The sequence below is a fragment of the Tenrec ecaudatus genome, chromosome 2 (assembly GCF_050624435.1).
Source record: "Tenrec ecaudatus isolate mTenEca1 chromosome 2, mTenEca1.hap1, whole genome shotgun sequence".
In the NCBI taxonomy this organism is placed as follows: Eukaryota; Metazoa; Chordata; class Mammalia; order Afrosoricida; family Tenrecidae; genus Tenrec; species Tenrec ecaudatus.
In genome coordinates this window covers 154,326,285-154,342,443 of record NC_134531.1, presented here as the reverse complement: position 1 = coordinate 154,342,443, position 16,159 = coordinate 154,326,285, and the positions used below count along the sequence as shown (strand labels likewise).

The 16,159-nt window shown below is 43.7% G+C and overlaps 1 pseudogene; it reads left to right on the top strand.

Moving 5' to 3' along the window:
- Positions 1-1,990: 1,990 nt before the first annotated feature.
- Positions 1,991-3,315, top strand: LOC142440151 (heterogeneous nuclear ribonucleoprotein A1-like; annotated as a pseudogene).
- Positions 3,316-16,159: the final 12,844 nt, after the last annotated feature.

Sequence of the window (16,159 nt, the reverse complement as noted above, 5' to 3'; positions counted from 1 at the left end):
GACTTGATCCGGACTGGATTGGGATGTTTCCTTAGTATATATTACTCTTTGATATAAAGCTATTTCTTACATATATATGAGTGTCTCAGGATTTGTTTCCCTGGTCAACCCAGTCTACCACACCAAGAATGACAAATTGAAGAGAAATTACATCAGATTTGTTGTAAAAAAGAGCATTTCACAATTCATCTCGAAATGCAAGCTATCTGTGATAGGTTAATATCCTAGATGTCTACAAGACAGACTAGTTAATGTAACTATAATTCAAATTTCTGCACCAAACACAAAGAAAGAAATTAAAGAATTCTACCAAATTCTTCAACCTGAAATTCAATCAAGCAGCATAGATAATTGCTGTTGATTAGAGCATGTGACAGTTGGAAAATATGGCCTTGCTTATTGACACAGCTCTGGAGATGGCAGGTTAGAATTTTGCAGGATCATGACTTCTCCATTGCACATAACTTTTTTCAACAACATCAATGGCAGCACTGCATGCAGACATCACCAAATGGAATACACAGGAATCAAATTGACGACATTTGGGGGAAGAGAAGATGGAAAAGCTCAACATCAACAACCCAAACAAAACAAAGGGCCAACTGTGGAACCGCTCATCGATTGCTCATATGCACGTTCAGAGTGGAGATGGAGAAGATTAAGACAAGTGCCTGACAGCCAAAATTCAGCCTGAATTTAGAGAACGGCTCAGACAAATTTGACTCATTGGACACGAAACACTGAAGACAATGATTGTGGGGCAACATTCAGAGCATCGTCCACAAAGAAAGCAAAAGAGCATTACAAGAAAGGAAAGGCGATGTGATTCCCACCCCCCACCCCCGCCTTTGTTGTTTGAGACCTGGTCTCCTCTGCCCTTTACGATCACCCATGTTGGTGAATAAGGGGGAGTGCGTGATGGGGACCCAATGCCATCTGTAGACAGCTGGACATCCCTTCCAGAGGGGTAGTGGGGAGGAGATGAGTCACTCAGGGTTCAGTGTAGCAACAATGAAACTCAAAATCTTCCTCTAGTTCCTGAACACTTCCTCCCCTCCCAGTTATCATGACCCCAATTCTACCTTGCAGACCTGGTTATACCAGAGGATGTACCGCGATGCAGTGGGGATCTGGAAACACAGGGAATCTAGGACAGATGAACCCCTCAACACCCGCGTTAGGAGTGGCGACACCAGGATGGAAGGGGGTGTAAAAGGGGAGAACCGATCTTGGAGATCTATGTGTAACCTCCTCTCTGGGAGATGGGCAATGGGGAGGTGGGTGAGGGGAGATGCGGGACAGTGTAAGACAAGATAAAATAATTATTTATAAACTATTAAGGGACCAGGGGGAAGGGGGGAGCGGGGAGGGAGGGGGAGGGGGGAAAAAGGAAACCGAGCTGATTCCAGGAACCCAAGTGGAAGGGGAATTTTGAGAATGACGAGTGCAACGAATGTATAAGGGTGGTTTGCTCAATTGATGTATGTATGGATTGTGATAAGAGTTGTATGAGCCCCAATAAAAAGATTTATTAATTTAAAAAAAAGGAAAGGCAATGTGGATGTCAGAAGAGACTCTGAAACTTGCTCTCCAATGTACACTAGCCAAAGCAAATGAAAGAAATTATGCAGTGAAAGAGCTGAACAGAAAATGTCACAGGGCAGCTGAAGAAAGCAAAGTAAAGCACTACTCAAAAATGCACAAAGACCTAAAGGCAGGGCGGGGGAAAAAAGGGCACATTCAGCATTCCTCGAGCTAAGAGAACTGAAGAAAAATGTAAGCCTCAGTTGCAATGTTGAAGGATCTTATGGCAAAATATTAAACGATGCAGGAAACATCAATAGATGGAAGAAATACACAGTCACTGCAACAAAAAAAGTCAACACTTCAACGGTGTCAAGGAATAACGTGATCAAGCACCATAGGTATCTAAGGAAGAACTCTGCAGTGAAGGAAATAGACAAATAACCAGGCTTCAGGAATCGATAGCATGCCCATTGAAGTGAAGCACAGCCCACTGCAGTGCGGCAAGTGCTCGTCTGTGCCAGGAAGTGTGAAAGACAGCTATCCGGCCAACTGACTGGAAGAGATCCAATTTGGGCCCATCCCCCCGAAATTGACCCAACAGGCTGGCAATAGTCCAATTATATCCTTAATATTATTTTCAAGTAAAATGTTGCTGAAGATCATTGGAAACGGTTGCAGGTGTGCAGCCTGCAATGTGGTGTGTGTGGAGAGCTAACAGGACTGAAAGCACTTATTGCAGAAGTTCAAAGACTTCATACAGCCTGGCCTTTTCTGCCTGTGGAAGCCACGGAGGAAGCATCCCTAGGGCTCTCCGCCCCATTTCCCAGAGTCTCATAAAGGCCGGAACAGCTGTGGAAACTCTTCATCGGAGGGCTGATTTTTGAAAGGACAGATGAGCCCTGTAGAGCCATTGTGAGCAATGGGGGGCGCCATGGACTGTGTGAAAATGAGAGATCCAAGCACCCAGTGCTCCCGAGGTTCTGGGTTTGTCACTTCCTCTACCTTGGAGGAGGGGGACACAGCCATGAATGCGAGCCACACAAGGTCGATGGAAGAGTTGTGGAGCCAACAGGGCTGTCTCACAAGAAGACCCTCAAAGACCAGGTGCCCATTTAACTGTGAAAATGATCTCTGTCGGTGGCATCAAAGAAGACACTGAAGAGTACACCACCTACAAGATTATTTTGAGCAATACGGGAAAATTGAAGTAATTGAAATCGTGATTGATCAAGGCTGTGGCAAGAAGAGGAGCTTTGCTTTCGTGACTTTGATGACGATGACTCCGTAGACAAGATTGTCATTCAGAAATACCAGACTGTGAATGGCTGCAACCGTCAAGTAAGGATGGCCATTGCCTCTTTCGGCCAAAGAGGTCGAAGCAGTTCTGGAAACTTCGGTGGTGGCCACGGAGGTGGGTTTGGTGGGAATGACAACTTTGGTGGCGGCGGAAACTTCCGTGGATGTGACAACTTTGGTGGCAGCCAGGGTGGTGGGGGGGATGGCGGCAGTGGGGATGGTTAAACTGGATTTGGTCATTTTGGAGGGGGCAGAAGCTGAAATGGTTTTGGCAATTACAACAATTAATCTTCCAATTTTAGACCGAGGAAGGGAGGAAACAGTGGAGGCAGAAGCTCTGGCCTTTACGGTAGTGGAGGTCAATCCCGTTTCAAACCACAAGAGCAGAGGGGCTATGTTGGTTCAAGCTGTAGCAGTAGCTGTGCCAGTAGCCGGGCTTTTCAGCACTCCCAGAAAACAAAGCTAAGCAGGAGAGGAGAGCATGCGGAGTGACAGGGAAGCTACAGCTACAACAGATTTGTGAACTCGGCCAAACACAGTGGTGGCAGGGCCCAGCTGCTACAAAGAAAACATGTTTTAGACAATGCTCATGTGTATGGGCAAAAGAACCCGAGGACTGTATTTGTGACTAATGGTATAAGAGGTCATTTTAGTTTCTGTTCTTTGGAACACGTAAAGCATTCCAACAAAGGGTTTTAATGTGTAGGTTTTTTGTTTGTTTGATTTGGTTTTGTACACCCATGCTGTTGATCGCTACATGTAACAGTCTGATCGTGTTGCTGAATATATGTCTTTTTTAAATGTGCTGTGTAAAATTAGTCTACTCTTAAAACATCTCTGTCAAGTGGGAAGTGTAGAATTCGTCCAAGGTGATGCTGGATTGATGTGAAATATGCTTATATGTAACCTTCGGCTGCGGGGGCAGAGGCGCCATCGTTGGCAGAAACCATGGTGGTGCTTGAACTGCCCGTTACGGATGTGCACCCTGTAGCTCACTATTAAAATGGTCACCCAGGCAAGTTACCAGAGTTCATTGGGTTATAAAAAATAGTTGTTGGCACATCCTGTACCATACATCTAAATTGAGTAATGGTAGCAAACAAACTTATAGATGGAGTTGGAACGTATGTTTCATCCATTGTCATGTGTAATCAATGGATGATTTAATCTTGAAAAAAATAAAATTCCAGCCTGCAGTATAATAAAGCTTTACTTCAATGTAAAAAACAAAATGACCAAAAATCCTCACAATTGGACAAATAGATAAAATCTCAATAAGCAGAGAAAAGATTGAAGTCATCAATCATCTCATTTTACTTTGTTCCCTAATCAACACTCATATAAGTATCAGTCAAGAAGTCTAACTGCATATTGAATTGGACAAATATTCTGCACAAGTTTATTTAAAGAGTCACTTTGAGGACTAAGGTGTACCTGTCTCAAGGCATGGTATTTTCAATCACCTCACAAACATGGGAAAGCTGGGCAATGAATAAAGAAGATCAGTGTAGTGTGTTTTAAATTATGGGGTTGGCAGATAATATTGAATATGCCATGGAAGAGGTACAGCCAGAGTGGTCCTTAGAGATAAGGATGACAAGACTTCATCTCGCATACTTTGGACATATTTTCAGGAGAGCCCAGTCCCTGGAGAAGGCCACCATGCTTGGTAAAGTGGAGGGGCTGTGAAAAAGAGGAACACCCTTAACAAGATGGATTGACACAGTGGCATCAACAGTGGGCTCAAGCACAGGACCAATTGGGAAAATGGCGAGGGACCAGGCAGTGTTTCAGGCTGTTGTGCACAGGGCCACTATGGGTAGGATCCCTAACATACAAACAAGCAACTACCATGGACTTCTAGAAAAACAAACAAATCTTTCTTAGAAAAAATATGGCCAGAATGCTCCTGAGAAGTGAGAACGGTGTGGCAGTTACATCATCTCCCGTCAACTTGTGAAGGGGTAGCGCATTGCCTGCCAATCAGGTTATTGCCAGCGAGGCTTCTGTGTGGGCATGGCCTTCTCCTGAGGATTCTGGGAACTCTGATCTTCATCCCTGGAGGTAGGATACAGACTCTCTGCTTCATCTTCCTGCTGGCTTCTCTAGAGCCCTGGTGCTGGAGGAGCCACATGGAGACCCAAACATCACTGAGATGCTTCCACCACCACTGGATCTACAAGAATTTCCACCACTGACCTGTGATCTTCCTGCATTTAGTGTCATCGCATGTGTTTAGTGAGTCTGAAGAGGAATTTATAGATCGGTATCAAACATATGGGTTAAAATTGGACTTAAGGACTTGATCTGGACTGGGATGATTTCTCAATATACAATTTATGTTAGTCCAGGTAGAATAGAGAAGCAAATCCATAGAAGCGCATATGTGTGTAAGAACGAGTTTTATATAAAAAGTAATTGTACATTAAGAAAGTATCCCAACCCAATCCAGTCCAAGCCCATAAATCCAATATTAACCCATGTGTCCAATACCAATCTATAAAGTCCTCTTCAGACTCAGGAAACACATGGAATGATGCCGAATACAGGACGATCTCAGGCCAATGGATAGAAAGTCCTTGGATTCAGTGGTATTGTAAGCATCTCGGTGCTGGTAGGAGTGTAGAACACCATCTTAGGGAATGAGCAGAGAGAGAAAATGTATTCTGCCTCCAAGGAGGAAAAAAAATACAGGAGTTCCCAGAATTCTCAAGAGAAGGCCATGCCCACACAGAGGCCTCATTGGTTACAGCTTGGTTGACAGGCTAGACTCTACCCCTTCACTCCTAAGTCTCTCAAATTGACACCAGATTATGTAGCTACCACACAATTGCTCTTTTATATAAGACTCGTTCTTTCTTTTTATTTTCAAATAATTTTATTGGGGGCTTGTACAGCTCTTATCACAATCCATACATACATACATACATCTGTTGTGGGTCAAGCACATTTGTACATTTGTTGCCCTCATCATTCTCAAAACATTTGCTCTCCACTTGAGCCCTTGGAATCAGCTCCTCATTTATACCTCATCCCTCTCCTCTCCCCCCTCCCTCATGAACCCTTGATAATTTATAAATTATTATTATTTTGTCATATCTTACACTGTAAGGCCCTTTCTTATACACATATGAGTGTTCATGAATTTGTTTGTCTAGTCAACCCAGACTAACACATTATGGTACCTTGGGAGTGGGGTTCTAGAGAAACAAATAGTAAAGATGGAGAGTGGAGGCTTGCTTGCCTTCTGCCTCATGGTAGTTTTCTTCTTTGGCTAGCCAGAGGTCAGATATATCCATGTGGTTTACGGGGTTGTTTTCTGGAAAGAATATGGGAAGTTAAAGTTTTGATTATTTTGTTTGGTTTTTGTCTTTGGTTATTCCTTTTTGAAATGGCAAAAATGGATGTGACTAATGTATATTTTGAGCTCAGGGGGCAAAATCACCGTTTGAATTTCTCAGAGACTTGACAGTGCTACTTAATGAAAATGGCTGATAGAAGGCCTGACCCTGGCTTGAAACAATGAAGTCAGAGGTCTAAGGCAATATTTTGTATCAATGGAATAGATAAGGACCTTGACTGTTTTAAGAATTGAGATTAGGATCTGATTCTACTTTGTTTATACTGATTTCTTCTGCTTATTATTATTATTGATATAAATGATTATTGGGAAGTATGAAAATGAGAGCATGTTAGCCCACTTGTCTTCAGCCATTAAAATTGGATCCTTAAATGGATTTAGGACATGCCTGCAAAGAAGGCTGTAAAGGATAAACCCCACCCAGTGTCTTGAGACTTGCCTCGTGGGTTGTTGACAGACTGAAGAAAAATGAAACACTTTGGCTTTTTGAAGTTTGAACTAGTGGTTTGGAAACTGGATAAATCTGGAGCCATGAAGAAACTCTCCTCTCTAGGACTGACTGTTAAAGGGAGCCAGTGGGCAGCCTGAAATTCTTGCTAGGTGTCCACCTGGATCTACCTGTTGTGTGGAAGTGAGAGAAATTCAGCAATAAAGAGACAGGTTGAGCCTGGCCACACCCATGGACATGGTTCACAAGGACTAGAGGGGAAGACAAGAGAGGGTTGACTGGTCTGAAGTTCATGACCTAGCGCAAAGGGGCTAAGGTGGTTGAGAATTTGTGATGGGGCTCGTGGTCTAAAGGCATAGCAACAATGGTCACCTTGGTGAGGCTAAGTGAGGCACCCCATATTGAGCTGACCAGAACCCGTGCAGATGAAGAGAAGATTTTTGAGTCTCTGAACTGGTGCATATTGCTACTGACTTTATGGATGACCTGTTCTGATTTGACTTTGTTTATGGATGCAGACTTCACAAAGTTCCAACTGGAATGAAGATTCTTCATGTGAAAGAATATGATTGTCTCCTCAGAGCACTGGGTTGATGTAAGTGGGCAGTACAGAAATTAGATACCCCAAGTGGAGTGGATAAAAGCATGAAGTGGCTATCTTACAAACTTTCATAGGTGGGGTAATATGTTCATAGGATTATGGTGTAGGTGTTCACATAAGTATATTTTTTTGTTCATTTATAGAATGTTATGTTTAAATGAGGGTGGCACATTGTTTAATTGTGTGCATTTTAGTTTTATCCTATTAGGTACAGATATCATTTTCTTATTGTTCTGTTTTTAAATTATATATGGCTAAAGAGTTGTGTAAGAGTCTCAAATTGACAAGGAGTGGTCTATGGCAGTCACATAATCTCCCGCCAATTTGCGAAGGGGTGGAATCTGGCCTCTCAATCAGATCATAGCCAATGAGGCCTCTGTGTGGGCATGGTCTTCTCCTGAGGATTCTGGGAACTCTGGTCTTCATCCCTGCAGGTGGGAGACACACTCTCTGTTTTATCTTCCTGCTGACAAGACACATGGAGCTACGCTAGAGCCCTGGTGCTGAAGGAGCCATGTGGAGACCCATGCCAGTACTGAGATGCTTCCACCACCACTGGATCCACAAGAATTTCTACCACTGGCCTGAGATCGTCCTGCATTTAATGTCATTGCATGTGTTTAGTGAGTCTGAAAAGGAATTTTTAGATTGGTATCGGACATATAGGTAATATCAGTCTTATGGACTTGATGTAGACTGGGCTGAGATGTTTTCTCAATATACAATTGCTCTTTTGTATAAAGCTCTTTCTTATACACATATGGGTGTTCATTGTTCTCATTCTATAGTCAACCCAGACTAACACACATGGCAAGACTTCAGCTCATGTACTTTGGACATGCTATTAAAAGGACTTCTTCCTGGAAAAAGAACATCCTGCTTGGTAAAGTAAGGGTCATCAAAAAGAGGAAGGCCCCTAATGAGATGAATTAACACAATAGCTGCAACCATGGGCTCAAACATAGCAATTGAGAGGTTAGCACAGGACCAGGCAGTGTTTTATTTTATTGTGCATCGGGTCACAATGAGTCAGAAGCCCAAAAACATATAGCAACAACTCATCAAAGACATATAACAACAACAATATGGTGGATGATACCTTCAGGACCAAGGGTGTGAGGGACGATGCTGGGAGAGTGGAGGGGGAGTGGGTTGGAAAGGGGGAACTGATTACAAGGATCCACATGTGACCTCTTCCCTGGGAGAGGGACAGCAGAGAAGGGGGGAAGGGAGACTCCAGATAGGGCAAGATATGACAAAATAACGATGTATAAATTACCAAGGGCACATGAGGGAGGGGGGAACGGGGAGGGAGGGGGAAAAAAAAGAGGACCTGATGCAAAGGGCTTAAGTGGAGAGCAAATGCCTTGAGAATGATTGGGGCAGGGAATGTATGGATGTGCTTTATACAATTGATGTATGTATATGTATGGACTGTGATAAGAGTTGTATGAGCCCCTAATAAAATGTAAAAAAAGAAAAGAGAATAAAAAGAAGATGATTAGGGCAAAGAATGTGTGGATGTGCTTTATACATTTGATGTATGTATATGTATGGATTGTGATAAGAGCTGTATGAGCCCCTAATAAAATGTTTAAAAATATAAAAATAAATAAATAAATAAACAACAACAATATAACACCCAACCATGGCTAAGTTATAAACCAAAACCAAACCCATTGACATGGAGTCTATTCTGCCTCATAGTGAACCTGTTAAAGGACAGGTAGAAGAATTGGTTTGTAGGGTTTTCAAAGCTGTAATCTTGGTCAATAGGTTCAACCACCAACGTTTTAGGCAGCAGCTAAGCACGGAGCCACTCTGCCAGCCAAGCTCCTGGCTAATATATAGCATGACTAATGGAAAATGACAAGAAATACATTTTCCTAAGGCCAAGATTGATAACTCTCGGGATACTGATCATGTACATAACAATCGGAGACAGAAAAGCAGTTAGGCACAACCGAATGATAGGCCAAAAAAAGTAGTGAACTGAAGTAAGATGAAGAGACAAGGGTGGCTTAAGACTATATCATGACTCTAAGCCCTGGTGGTAAAGTCACTCTTCCGAAGCGACTCTTGAGAACTGAGTTCCATGCAGAATCAAGAAGGCATTTGTGAAACCATTGGCGTTTCTTGAATGCCTATGATAAATCCGTGGTAAGTATTTTGTATACACTAGCTACATTATCTCTAATCTTACTAACAGTTCCAGAAGGTAATGTTTTGTCCCATTTTACGATAGGGAAATTGAGGCTTACAGAAATTACCAGACTGGCTCCAGGTGATATTCAGATAGCTAATAAGGGTGAAGCTAGAAAAAAAGAAAGAGAGGAGCCAGGATTCAGGCACAGTAAAGCCAAAGTCTCACCTACCCTAGAAAGTAGCTAGCATATTGTTTCTGCATCTTTCCTCCATTCTGTGAATAGTTTTATGTATTTTATTTTATGGCAGAAAGTCCTCAGCGGGATCCTTCGCTTCATGTACTTCCTACTTAACAGGTAGAATGTCTACCCGTTGAAGGTGTTTTTGTGTTTTGCTTCCCTACGAGGCATTGGCTTGCAATGTCACATTGGCCTTATTCCATGATGTACGCTCCCCTGGACTCAGGTCTGAGGGTTGCGGAATCTTCAGAACTGGGATGGCCACATTCCAGCATATCACGAGGCTTCTGGTCCACACATGCCCCAGTGGTGGCCAAGGATCAGGGCTCCAGAGCCCTCACAGACACGTTGAGAACGTTTTCCTGAAGAATATTTAAAATATGCACTATGTACCTATGGTTCTTCAAATACCCGATGGTCATCTTCTCTACCTCCCAAAATTCATTTCTTTCTCACATTATTTTTCTTGTTGTTGAAAAAAGCCAAGATGTGGATTTCCAAGGCCTATTAGCATGTCCATGGGGAAAAATACACACAGAGGTTGTGCCCACCTCTTACAGTAACAGTACAACTCCAAAAATGGAAGAAGCTGAAAGATCAGTTTTACTCTGAAGTGCTTGCCTAGCAGGAAAAATGTGCACCATAAAAGCTCTGCCCAGCAGAGCTTTTTCCGTTTATTTTTGTTTTGTTTTTGAGGGTGGTACCCCCCATGTAGACCAGATTTCATGTTCCTGGGTAGACCCTATGAATATGTTTCTACCTTGGAGAACCATGCCATGGACTAAACGCCATGATGACCTTGGACACTGGCCTTGCAGGCAACATGGCATCTGCCAGGGCCCCCAAGAGAGGGACTCCTGGAAGAGGCCCGAATGAGCCATCTGAGCCCCGTCTCAAAGCTGCCCATACCCTTGGACTGGGGACTGGGATACTCTTATGGAAAAGGACACAGAGGGTGGCTGTGCTGGGACTATGGAAGTGGTGTCATTAGATCTTGGGTGGCTCCCCTTGCTCGGTGGGTGCCCAGGGGAAAGGGCCCCCAGAATGCCCTAGGCCTCCCTGCTTCTTCAGTGTGTTCATCTGAGCCAGTTGGCAGAGGTGAGCATCCAGAGAAGCACCAAGCACTTGGCAGTTGAGTTTCTTACACTCTTCTGCTCTCTGAAAGCAGTGATCTCCGTGGGACAGACAATGGTGAAATCATTGAAGTCAGTCAGGCTGATGTCTTTGGACTGACCTTCGGGCATAATAGCCGTAGCTTTGAAGTTGGAGGCAGGATGCCCAGTTTTGGCAGTTCCTGAAGACATCTTGTTATCAGCAGTTGCATGCTGAAAGCGTGAATACAAGCCAGGAAGAAAATGCCCAAAGTATGCCATGTTCGATCCACCATAACCCAAGTTTACAATAATCTCTGCCTGATAGTCAAGCTGTTCAAGTCCCCAAAACCCATGAACGTTTTTTGGTATCAGACCCCAAGCACACTATTGCTCAGGGCTATGGGGTCTTAAAGGTGGATAAAGGCATCTCGTTTAGGGGCTTCTTTATCATTAATGATAAAGGCAGCCTTCAGCAGATCACCATCAATGACCTCCCTGTTGGCCGCTCTGCGGAAGAGACTCTGAGACCAGTTCAGGCCTTCCAGCTCACAGACAAACATGGGCAAGTGTGTCCAGCTGGCTGGAAGCCTGGCAGTGATGCTATCGAGCCTGATGTCCACAAGAGCAAAGAGCACTTCTACAAGCAGACGTGAGCCCTGGACCATTTCGGTATGAGGCTGCAAATGGTAAGGTTTAGAAACAAACAATCCTCTTTTGTATTCTTCTTCCTGTTTTGAACATAAGGCCTTAGACTCTGCTGAGAACATGGTATTTGATAATATGACAGGCTTATTGGCAGGGGCTGGAGAGACCAGTCTTTCTACACCCTGCAAAAAGTAACCTCTGAGCTGGTTGGGGCAGGGCAGCTGATGTAGTCGGGCATGAGCCCATTGATCTAGGAGTACTAGTAGTAGGCCATAAGTCCATTGATCTTTTGTAGTTTTATTAAACTTGAACTGAAGAAAGAAAAAGATACTTGGTCAGTTGTCCCAACCTGAATTTGTTCTAGGCTCAAGTCTTTCTTGCTTGTTCCATGACAGAAATTTCTTCTCTGGCTTTTAAAATATTGATGGTGGTCTTTCCTTTCTTACTCTCTATTTGTATTTTTATCTTTATATGATCACTATTATTTTCTTCTTGATGTTTTGTTTTTGTTTCTGCTGGGTTTCCCAGTTTGTGGAGTACAGAGGAGTGGATGTATAGAGCCAATAACTGATGCAATGGTTTATCCGAGAGGTGGAGGGGGATGGGAGGTGGGGAGGGGGTGAGGGGATGTGGAGAGCAAACAATGAACTTGGGAGGGAAGGAGGGAGGGAGTACTAGAACTGATTGTGATGATATATATCTATATATAAATTCATTTTTAAAAGCGATTTAACCATGGAAGTATATGATATGTGAACACTATATCAAGAAAATTACTAAAAACAAACAAACCCAAATTGACCAATCGTTACCATAGGTAAAGGGGAAAGAGTTATTGCTTAGGGGGCATTGACTTTCTGTCAATGGTGGTGAAAAATTTGGAAAAGGCTCTCCGTGGTGGTTGTACATGAAGAGTGGTTGTATATGAAGAGTACACTGAATTGTACATGCAGAAGTTGTTGAACTGAAGAACGTTTTGTTGGGTATGTTATTGGCACAGTTAGAAAAAAATTCCATGAATAACGATGAGTATAAGGTAGAAGAAAATGTTCTAGAATTGAGTACAGCAACAATTGTACAACTTTTTTGATATGTTTGAATTTTTGAAATGTATGACATGGGAAGCTAATAAAATTGTCAACAAAAAGAAAATCATATATAATACAGATGTACTTTCACACACATGGAGTTTCTGGAGGTGACTTGGTGCAGTGGTTTTTCGGTTTTTATTTGTAATGCAATTTTATCATACACTGATTACCATGGCCCAGGTAGCAAATAAACAAATCCTGTGACGCCATGGGATGCATTCCGGACTAGTAGCTGCAAGTTGTTAGTTTACACCCACCAGGTGCCAAGAGAGAGAGAAATGAAGCAGTTTGCTCCCATACAACATTTTACCGTTGGAAACCGTACAGCTGGGTTGCACTGAGTTAGAATCGGCTCCATGGCAGTGAGGTTTCCGCTTGTTTGCTTTGGTTTCAACTCCGAAGTCCTGGTGCTGCGGCGGGGAAGCCCTGGGCTGCTCACCAGTCGGTTGGGTCGGAACCTACCAGCTGCTCCGCAAGAGAACAAGCCGACAGTCCGAGGAGATTCTGACTCAAGGAAACCCTAGGGAACAAAGTAGAACTGTCCCAAAAGGTTTCCTAGGTCGTAAATCTTTAGGGAAGCAAACTAGCACTCTTTCTCCCGAAGAGTTCAAAGCACCAACCTTTCAGTTAGCAGACAGTACAAGATATGACAAAATAATAATTTATAAATTATCAAGGGATCATGAGGGAAGGGGGAGTGGGGAGGGAGGAGGCAAACTGAGGAGCTGCTGCCAGGGGCTTAAGTGGAAAGCAAATGTTTTGAGAATGATGAGGGCAGTGAATGTCCAAATGTGCTTTACACAATGGATGGATGTATGGATTGTGATGAGTTGTATGAGCCCCCAATAAAATGATTTAAAAACCCACTGTGTCAAGTCATTTTGTTGAGGGCCTCCCTCTACTTTACCAAGTGCATGTCCTTCTCCAAGCAATGGTCCCCTTCCCCCCTTATCTAAAGTATGGAAGACTTGCCATCCTCACTTCCAAGGAGCATGCCGGTTGTACTTCTCCTGAGACAGATCTGAGTTTTTCCTGCTGGCCGCCCATGGGCAATTCCGTGTTCTTCGCTGTAATTCAAATGCATTTCAGTCTAGAAGCCCCGTTGAGCCCTGTCCGCCGTGGGGGATCCTGTTGGTACGTGAAACACTGTTGGTGTAGCTTCCAGCATCACAGTGATACCACGTCACCACACTATGGCAAGCTGGCAGATAAGCAGTGGGAGCCACGCAGTTCATGGGTGACAAAAGGAGAAGTCAAGTGTAGCCCAATCAGCCACAAAGCCCACGTGGTTTTTTTAATTAAAAAAATTTTTTCCTTGATTTTTTCTCTTTTTTTCTTTCCCTACCTCTACCCCTACCCCTACCCTTAACCCTAACTCTACCCCTGCCCTACCCCTACCCCTAACCCTCAAAGCCCACGTTTATAACCACTCTCCTTCTACTCACCAATCAGAGTATCAAGTCTCCGTAGACTACTGCCACCCTTAGAGGTGTCTCGGGTGGCATCTCAGTTCATGCCTTCCAACTTCATTGACCTGAGACCTAATTTAGGAATTTAGACGAAGGGGTTCTCATCTATCGCCCCGTCTCCTTTGGATCTCAGAGTGGTAAGAGTCCTAGGAATCGTGTTCGTATTGTCAACCCTTCAATGGTTTCAGTATTTGGGTTGTCTAGGAAGAGCTGAAAACTGCTGAGCACGCTTGTTATGCTCAAGCTTGTGCTTGTCACCCCTCTGAGTCCAAAGTTATGTTCTGAGCGGCATGCACGTGCTAGACACGAGAGAAGAGAGACATGTGCACTCCATCTCCCCACTCACTCTATAGAGATCGTATTATCTATTTAGGAGTGGTACAGAAATCTCTTCTAGCCAAGACTTTGTTGTTGTTATTAGGAGATAAAATTAAACCCATTTAAATGAGCACAGGCGAAGTGAAAATTGAAGGGGAAACTTTGACCTTCCAAAATCTGTCAAGAAGACTAATTGCCTGAGCCCTTTAGGATCTAGGGAGTTGCCAGGACTTGCGGAACTAAATGCTCCCCGCCCCTCTTCCTTCTCCAGTTGGTGCCAAATGGCTTCTTGCCTTCAGTTATCTTTGCAAACTTGCTCCAGTCTCTTCTGCAAACCAGCGTCCTGCTCTGACTCATTCTGTTCAACATGGACATTAAAGTAACATGCTGACTTACGTCAGTGCCTTGTGCACGTTCCAGCTCCCAGTGTCTCCGCCACGTCTCTCGCTATCTGCACATACAAATTCTTCAGAGATTGATTGCTAATTAGGCAAAAGAGTGTGGCGCCAATTCTTTTGTAACTAGAGTGGAAGTTTTCCCCCACGTTTTGTGGAAGTTTTGCTGTTGTTTTGTTTTTGCCACAGAGTAGTGCTGACCTCCTTTGGAGCCTGAGCTGAGAATGGCACTAACACTTATTTTCGAAAACCACACCTTGATGATTCAGCTCTTTGCCCATGTTGGCTTCCACCCTGCTCCCTTTATCTATTCTCGGTGAAAGGTAAGCTCTCCCTTCCTAAATCCTTGCAGTGGCTCTACACTACACGTAAGATGAACAACAATCTTTTGGTCTGGTGCAGTCTTCAAAATCTACATCTTACCCATACCTACGATTTCACCTCCCACATTCAGTTTCCATCTCTTCCGGGTCTTCCACAGTCCTTCTTCCGCACTCGGGCACTGACCCCTGTGGGGTTCTGGCCTCCTACAGTGCTCTTCCTGCCATCTTCCACCTTTCCTTTCCCGTCTGTATGAACTACCTATTTCTGCACAACAAATGAACACCAACTTGGCTTAAAACAGCAAAGCGTACTATCTCACAGTGTCTAGAGTCAGGGATTCAGGTGTAGTTTAGCTGGGTGCCTCTGGCACAGGGTTTCTCATGGGATTGCAGTCAACCTGTTGGCCAGGGCTGAAGAGTTCACCGGGCTGAAGGATGTGCTTCCAATTTTACACACATGATGATTGGCAGATGTCAGTTCCTCAGTGAGTTGGGAACGGAGTGTATCCGTTTCTTGCCCTACATGCAGCATGGCAGTGTGGTTCTTCCAGCATGCGTCATCCAGGAGAGAGCAAGGGTGTGCCACAGACAGAAGCCCCAGACGTAACAGATATTTGACCATTTCCAGCAAATTCTACAGCCCAGCACACTGCAGAGCCCTGTGCCGGCCTCACAGTAGGTATGCTTGAGCTTGTTGTTGTAGCCACTTGGGGCTCTTTCTCACTGACTTCATCACGCACGATATCTTTTTCCGGGGATTGCTCTTTACTAATCACTTGTTCAAAGTAAACACGACCAGGCTCATCCTCTTCATTTCTAAGGAACCTTCTGTCTGTGTTCTCTCGGAACACACTTGTTAGTGGTTCTGACCCTCCGTGATATTGTATCCTTCATATTCTTTGCAAACACCATGATTCAAGTGCATCAATTCTTCAGTCTTCAATTTTTTTATTGTTTAGCTTTCAAATGCATATGAGGCAATTGGAAGGACCATGGCTTGCTTGGGTCTGATGCACTTTAGTCGTCTAAGAATGTGTTTGCTTTTTAATATTTTAAAGAGGTCTTTGGCAACTGATTTGCCCAATGCAATACATCATTTGATTTCTTGACTGATGCTTCTATGGGCAGATTGTAGATATAAGTAAAATGAATTCCTTGACAACCTCAATATTTTTTCCATTTATCATGATGTTACTTATTGGTCAGT